The following is an 8,552-nucleotide window of genomic DNA, read 5'->3' on the forward strand; positions in this document are numbered from 1 at the left end:
ACATTAAGCATGTACAGTGTACCGCTTTCCTCCACTGTCGCCGAGGCCGGTGCAGGCTCAAATTCGTTACCATGACAACATGTCGCGTTGCGTGTCAAATAGTCCACTTTTTGTAAAAAATGATTCAAACTTAATTAACAAGATTAAAGTACTGATAAATGCTTAATTCTTTCTTTCTTTCGTAAGTGATCATGGTATAAGTGGGATAATGCCCTTGGAGGTATCCATTTTCAGAAATGAATAGACTTTGCAGAAGCAACCATCTGACCTGATCAGGCCTCCTTCGTCATTGAATTTCTGATAACGAACACCTTGTAGGGCATTATCCCTTACATAATCAATAATATTTGTAGATTACAAATGAGATTAACATGAGTAAAAGAAATGGCACCATCATTTCTCTGTAATATATATTTGTGATTAACCCGATCATTTGACACTCCTTTTAAAACCATATTTTCATAAAATCAAATGCAATAAAACTTAAATTATAATCTGTGGTGAGAGTGTTTCTTCGGCTTTGTTTCTCTCTGTGCTGCTGCCTGCAGGTAGTTCTTGTAGAAACACATGGAGGATGGTGTGTGCGGCTGCAGTGATTCAAAACCCATGAAACATTTGCTGGTCTGCTGTTTTAACTGAGCTATTGGAAAAAAGGAGGAATGTCTGTTTGAAGTATTTTAATGAAATCTTTGTTAAACTGCTAACAGGCTGGATTACAGCCTGCTAGCAATGTAGTATTACCAGCTGTGAATTTAATAATATATAATAACTGGTATTGGTGTCTTTTGTGGGTCGAAAGATTTACTGAGGTGGTGTTGAAAGAAGAAATGCCTGGCTGGTTGTTTGATTCTGGTCAAATTGTTGAGATGAGTATAGTTTCTTCTTCATTGATGTACTAAATCTAGCCTTTAACTTTTTTCTGATTCCTCATCTAAAGACTGGCATTGCCGATAGAATCGAACTGACTGAGTTTACTTTATCCTGGCCTCTGTCCTTGAACATGTCTGCCCTTCCATTACTTTTAATTTCCATCTCTTTACCTTTTCTCATCTTCATCTTGGAAACTGGCATTTATGCTTCATAATATTTACAATATTGTGCATCTAAAATATAAATGGTAAATGGTGCATACTTACAGTATAAAGTGCTTTACAACCTCGCTTTATGGTCCAAATTACTTCACAGTCACAGTCCCATTCACACACACACACACACACACATTCTCACACTGATGCCAGACATTGACTGCAGACAAGAACTGGACTGAGTGACCCCTTCTCCCCGCGTTCCAAACTGGAAATACTCGCTAGTCATAAAAATAAAAATAAAAAAAATCATAGACTTCTATAGAGAAATAAACAGCTACTTGTTAGGATCAGTTCCTCTCTCTCTATCTGCCCTTCTCTCTTGCTGCAGGAGTTGGGCGGAGGATTGCTGCCTGTGGTTTCCCTCTCCTTAGTTTTATTCTAGCTTTGTCCTTTTTTTAAATATAATCTGCGATGATCATTTTACAGATTCTCCCACGCCAGCCTTGAGTGGAAGAGGTGTGGTCTTCTAACATGCTCACTCCTGATTCGTGAGGTTGGCTGCCATAGAAACGTAGTTTCAGATCGGCTCAGACCAATCACTGCAAACTGACCTTTCGCAACAAAATGGCGACTGAATTTACTTTTGTTGGAACCGGAAGTCATTTTTTTTCTCTCACTAGATCCTGCTCTATTATAGGTGCAAACCTATTACCACTTGGAGGGACACATAGGGGGACAAATGGGAACTGAATTTGTGATCTTCCAATCAGAGGCTGACCATTGCCACCCCATAAAGAAGAATCTTTTTGTTGTTACTTGGAAGGTGATCTCACACAGAACTGGTCCCTCATGTGTACAGTAGCCATTGACTCCATGATGTGTACAGTAGCTGGACGAATCGCATGTGACATCACTCATAGGAAATGACTTGCTTCTGGTTCCAACCAATTGAAGTAAATTTTGGATGAGAGCTTTTGTGCTTTGAAAAGGAAGAGCTTCTTCTCTTAGTTGTTTGCAAATTTAAAAAAACTGAATCTTGTCACTGGTTAACTCCATCACTAAATGAGATAAAAACAGATGAACAAAGTTGTCGAATAGTTTTGTCTCACTTTCTTGGGGTTCAGTTAGCATGCGTGCACCACTGAATGTGTTTTTGTAGCTTTGTCATGCTCTGAAGTTCACATCTGTGTCATGATGACCAGTGACACAGACGGCAGGTTTTCTCAGCTCAGCAGCCTTGGTGTCATCCACGCCCACACTGACCTTTCACCACCATCTAACCTCACATTAACAACTGCTGGTTCCTGTCAGTCATGGGAAAGTTTGGTTGTCGGAGCCGTAACTGTGACAAAGTGACCTTTATCTGTGCTAAACCGAGAATAACCAGAACAACCTGATTACCTGACAAAGACCAGTGATGGACAACAGGAGCCGTGAATATGTAGACAGAAATCAGCTTCCTCTTGTTTCTACGCCTCAGAACGGAACTCTAGCTGTCTTTCTGCTCTATGTGTTTGGAGGAGGCGGGGTTTATTTGAAGAGTAAAAGAAAAGCAATATAACTAATGTTGGAAAGAGTTAGTGTTGAGAATATTTAAAGTAGTATAAAGTACTTTATCAGAGTAATGGGTAGAGATTATTAAAGTACTTTAAAGGAATAAAAAACTAAAAGATGCAGCTTGTTCTTACAGCAAAATGTATTTCAGAAGTTTCTGCAACTCTTTCATGTTAGTCTTTCAAAAGTAATAAAGTTGCGAAACATAAAAAAAAGTTTGAACATGTATTTTTTATTGAAAATTAGTGAATTATCTAATATTCGAATCATTACCTGTTAGGGGTAAGGAACATCATTACACTAAATAATGGCAGAATAATTAGTAATTGAGTTAGTAATGAAATATTTACACTGCTTGTTAGGACATCTTTTGAATAATTAAACATGCAGCGGGTCAAACTGACCCGGGAACGCCATTTCTGTTCCTCACAAATGGCCATGACAGGAGGGTTAACAAAAAAAAGCCATATTGCAGTATGATCTCTTCAAACTATTTTAAAATCCTCATCGTCTCATTTATTTGCAGAGTCAGGAATATTTTGTAGGAATATTTATGGACTATTGATTTACATATTTAACTTAAAGTTTTTTTTTTTTCATGTTTCTTTAGGGAAAAGAATGACACGTTTATTTGTTGTCAGTCCATAGTCAAGACTGTTGTGAATAAAAATTGTATTTTTTATTTTTATGGCTTTTTTGTTTGTTTGTCTTCAAGACATTAAGAAAATCTAAAAGTCACCAAAAAGTTTATTTAACGCTAAATTCTTCTTTTTTTGTGTTTCCTTAAATTGTTTTATTTTTCCAGAAGGCTCACTGTTTGTAACTAATTGAAAAAATATTAATTAGACAGACATGAAATTGTAGAAAAATATACAAATAATAAAAATAATACGGACATTCTCTGAATTTCACACAGTCTAATATTCACCTGCGGTGCAAAAGCAAAAGAATAATAAACACTTAAACAGACACTCTCCTAAAAGATCAGGGTCTCGTACTGTTTGGAAAGAAATTAAAAACTTTAAAAGTTTTGAGGGAAATGTACAACCTAAGCTGCATCGAGCTCAAGAAACACGACTTCCACCAATTTTTCATCGACTCAATATTTCAATGTCGGCATATTGAATCCCTTTTTATTCAAGGAAGTGCCAACTATTTGAAAATTGATCACAGAGGAGAAATTAGGAATTGCTGTTTGTCACCAGATGGAATTCTATGCCAACAAGTCTTTCATGCATCGGAACAGAGCTGTGAAGGGAAAGGTCTGGAGCAAAATGACAGTTCACACCAAGACTCTTCCAAATGTAGATACATCCACTACACAAATTCATGAAAATCATGACATTTAACAGCACATATATATATATATATATTAAAAAAATTCCAAAAAATTATATATATATATATATATATATATATATATATATATATATATATATATATATATATATATATATATATATATATATTTTTTTTTTAATGGAGATTTCCACCTAGTTTTGCCAGTTTGCTGTACTGAAGGGCTTTCCCTTTGTTGGAAAAATGTAAAAAAAAAAAAAAGGATTATACTAAAGTACTGATCTAATTGATTGAAAAAAAAGAGAGAATACACAGTGGAAGGGGGCCGAACCACAGTGTTTGCCCCGTGGGTGAGCAGCGCGGGGTGCGGCCCTACATCCAGACAGGTTTGCAGCTGTCGGTCAGAGATGCTGGTACCTCCTGCTCGATGAAGACGAAGACGGATGCTCAAATATTAATATGAGATATCATGTTTGGGTCTGCTTTCAGAGACTTACTGTCTCCTAAATGTGTGTGTGCATTGAGTTACGGGGGGGTTTATCTGGCCACAAACACACACACACACACAGACTGTGGCTTGTTTTTTCACCCTTCGACGTGCAGCTGGTCTTCCGAGAAGCCCGTGGCGCCAAGATAGATTTGGTTCAATGGAGTATGGCCACGATGGAGTAAACTGATCGGCTTTGAAAAGGAGATGAGTGTGCATGTGTGTGTAATCATAAGACATCCTCCATGTGCCCTGGAGACTGGGTGTAAAAATGTCCATGATAATTTCTTCAAAATAAATGAACCTCCATTTATAGATTTTAATGAAATCCTAATTGCAAGAGTAATAAACTTCCCAGGCTTTATAGAGACATAAGTAATTGGCATGAGGACATGAAATTATTTTATTCTGATATTTATTACACCCATTTGACTTCTTTGCAATGAAGTTTAAAATTAGATTCTGGCTGAAAATTATCTAACAAATGATATCATTTGAAGGAGCTAATTAGACGGGACAGTCTGGAACCAAGGAGTTTCTACACCAGTGAGAATACAAAACAGAAAGGCGTTTCTGATGGAGCCGCCTGGTCCTGCATGCAGATGAAGAATGCACAGATGCTCTCCATCCAAACCAACTCCTTGCTGTCATTCACTTGTGTGTTCCTTTGACAAAGTCAGAGCAGTGACTTCTGCTTTCCTCCCACAGGCCAGAAGTGAGGGGTTGTGTCAGAACTTTTACCTACCAGAATTGTTCATTTTTGAATGTGAAAAAGCAAAGTTCTTCTTCTCTAATTAATGAAAAAATGTTAAAAAATACATGTTTTATCTCTGGAAACAGTAGTCATCCTCTCCATTCACTCGTTTGCCAGCCGGACTATTATGAAAAGTGGGTTTTTGCACAATCTCAGGCTGGTTCAGGCTGGTCCTCTGGGAGCCGCAGCCTTGAAGGGCAGAACAGAAAAAGGACCTTGAACCTCAGTGAAAATCAGACATTTGTTCTATCAAGTTCAAATTTGAAACACAAGACTTTAGAATGACACAAAGCAGGAGGTGAGAAGTAAAACCTGTTGATTTGGTGTGTTGGATTCTCTGTTCAAACCTCTGACTTTCCACATGAAGGGATTGCTCAACCACATTCACGCTTTCATCTAACTTCTCCATGGTGGGATGTGAGCTGTAGAGTTTAGTTTCCCTCAGGAAAGCTGGAAGAACTGTTCACTTCAAGTTCTTCAGTCACAGGAGACGGAGAAAAGCCTTTTGTGGTGATGTTTCACTGTTCTCTGCCTCCTGAGAACCTGCCTTGAGAGAAAGAAATAAAATAACATAATGTGAGAAACTTCTCCCTAGTACGTCTGCTGGGAATCTGCTGAAGGGTGAACAGACTGAGAGGGAAAGAGTAAAAAGCACATTATCCATCCTTAGAAAGCACAGATTTCATTTAAAACACGATAGACTCCTTACATTTCATTTAATTTGTAAAAAATCAATAATTTTCATTTTGAAATTTCCACCAGAATTTTTTATGAACCATGTGGTTTTCAGCTGATGGCACAGATGTTAATTTATGTGAATCTTCTGGAAACATCTGGTGTCAGAGTTTAGATGTGTGTGAATTGAATCATTCCTATTCATTTTCTTCACAAAAGCACGGAAATAAAATGAGCAAAATGATCACTGCAGTTGTGTCAAACTTAAAAACTGCTGGGCCAAAATGAAAAATACACACACAAGTCAAGGGTTAAACTGGTTCAACTTTATTGACATTTTGCAAATAATTTTTTACAAATTCTACCTGAAACAAATCAAAGCCTACAAGTCTATAAAAACACTAATCATAAAATACATTTTAGCAATGAGGTGTTTTCATTTTTGATCTAGAGCCTTTAAAATATCTAATGAAAATGTTTCCAAATGGATATCAACAGAAAAAAAAAGAAAAGAAAAATCATAAATAAAATATCTGTAACAGCAAGAAAAATGTGCAAAAAAAGAAGTATGCTTAAAGTTCACTTTATCACTTTGTAATGCATGCCAGGTAATGTTTGAAATTTGAACTGACAAAGCCTTTAAGACTAAAACAGGGAGAATCTAGCAGAGAATCACATGATACGCTGGACTTGACGTCATCAAGCAGTTATCTAAAAGAATGGTCAGACCAGCAGTCTTCAATTAAATTTAAAGAGGTCCAGTTAGAAAAAAATTCTTGAAAGTTAAGGTCTGGGAAAAGAATGATGCCTAAATATTCAGTGTAATATACTTTTAAGTAGCCGGTGATGGGTGGCACATCTGCATGAAAATTAATATCTAACTCTCACTTCAAAACTACTCAACTACATGAAAGGAGGATCCACCAGCCCCATTAGCTTCTTCCACAAATCAAACACCTCCCCGGAAAAATGGACATTTGAACAAATGTTTGACGTTTTTCGGTCTATCAGGGTTGTATTTAAAAACTGCTTAATTCAGTTTTACGTAAGAAAAATTCCTAAATGTCTTTTTTACAAGTTTCCTCAGATCAGGAACATCTTCAGCAGGTCGGCAACTTCATTTGATAAATTCTTCATTCTCTATAAAATATTTGCTGCTGGTTTAGACTTAGACTTAATGATAAAGACTTTCCCTTTAACGTCAAAGTGGACGGAACAGGACGTTAACTTTAGCCGCGTCCGGCTTTTAAGTAGTAACGGGTAAATAATGCAAAATAAAATGACACAAAACTGGTATTTTCTTAATATAACAAACGCGAATCTAGCGTGTCTGCATCTTTATTATTGTGAGGTTATGTGAAACATTTGAGAGTCTGTCACCGCATATTATGCAGACCGACTTGGTACGTGGAAACAACTGTCTCCATGAATCCATACGTCGAGGAAGACTCCTGGTTCTGTCTGTAAATAGCAGCTTTATTCTTCTCTGAAGCTCCTGTTCAGTTTCCTCACTGGCTCATTTCTCCCCACCTAAAACTTTCCAAACACGCCTTTTTTTTGGGGGGGGAGGCTTTTGTTAACTCTTAGCTTTGAGCTTTTAACTTAGCTAGCGCTGCGAGCGAGAAGCCGCTTCACGTCACGCGACGCGTTAGGACAGGCAGATGTGGTGAACAGAATCCGGTTGTTTTCCAAAATAAACCATTCTTCTAAATCAGAAAATCAGAAAATGAAAAAGCAGAAAGAATCAAAGTTAGCGTATGCATTTTTTCCTGTCTGCGGGCCGGTACCAAGCAGCCCTGATGGGTAACGGTTCGCGGGCCGGGGACCCCTGATTTAATGACAATAGGCAGCACGTTGAAAAACGTTGAGTTGGGGACTGTCATGATTCGAACGAGAGTTCAGGAATGACCCAGATGCTGGAACCCGGAATGAGACTTGACACAACGGTAAGTATTAAGTGGTTTAATCTGAACGTGAGATTGACAGGGCTTCCTTCCTCAGGCAGAGAGGGCGAGAGCAGGCTGGTGGAAATCTTGAGCGGGAATCTCCTCGAGGGTGAACTGCGGCGAGAGCGAGGCTTGAATCCAGACGAGACGAGGCGCAGGCTGGAGGTTACTTGGGATGGCGTGGGCGAAGCTTGAAGCAAGGCGAGGCGAGGCGGCTGGCTGGAGGTTTCAGGGTTGGCGTGACTGCAACGTGGAAGGACTGCGACCAGGTGAGGATCCGGAAGGTTAAAGTCCTGAAGCAGAGCGAAGACAAAAACATGAGCTTGGTTCTTTGAAACTGAGACAACAAACATGAGCTGACCAGACTATGCACCATAGGAGGAACAACGAACTGGCACCGGCTGATGATCCAGGAGGAGCTTATGAAGGAAGGTGTAGATGAGGTGAGTGGATCCAGCTGGTCGCGTGCACACAGGAAGGAGGGGGGAGGAGGGAGTAGCTGCCAGGCCATGACAGTACCCCCCCCTCAACGACCGCCACCAGGCGGTCCAGGGCGACGATCAGGATGGGCAGCATAGAAGTCGTCGATGAGGGTATGGTCCAGGATGAGCGAACGCGAGATCCACGAGCGTTCCTCCGGACCATACCCTTCCCAACCCACCAAGAACTGGACCCCGCGACCCCGACGCCGAACGTCCAAGATCTTGGAGACAGTGAAGGCGGGGGCCCCATCGATGGTACGGGCGGGCGGCGGGGAAGTGGACGGCGGGCACAAAGGGCTCTCGGAAACAGGCTTGATCTGTGACACA

The 8,552-nt window shown here is 39.6% G+C and overlaps 1 long non-coding RNA gene across 1 annotated transcript; it reads right to left on the bottom strand.

Annotated features, from left to right (window-relative positions):
- Positions 1-7,744: 7,744 nt before the first annotated feature.
- On the bottom strand, positions 7,745-8,157 carry LOC110014750. Its single transcript, XR_002289750.1, has 2 exons — positions 8,117-8,157; positions 7,745-8,036 (listed from the first exon to the last, which is right to left on the bottom strand). It is a non-coding gene; the product is annotated as an uncharacterized LOC110014750 (long non-coding RNA).
- Positions 8,158-8,552: the final 395 nt, after the last annotated feature.

Source organism: Oryzias latipes, chromosome 10, assembly GCF_002234675.1.
Source record: "Oryzias latipes chromosome 10, ASM223467v1".
NCBI lineage: Eukaryota > Metazoa > Chordata > Actinopteri > Beloniformes > Adrianichthyidae > Oryzias > Oryzias latipes.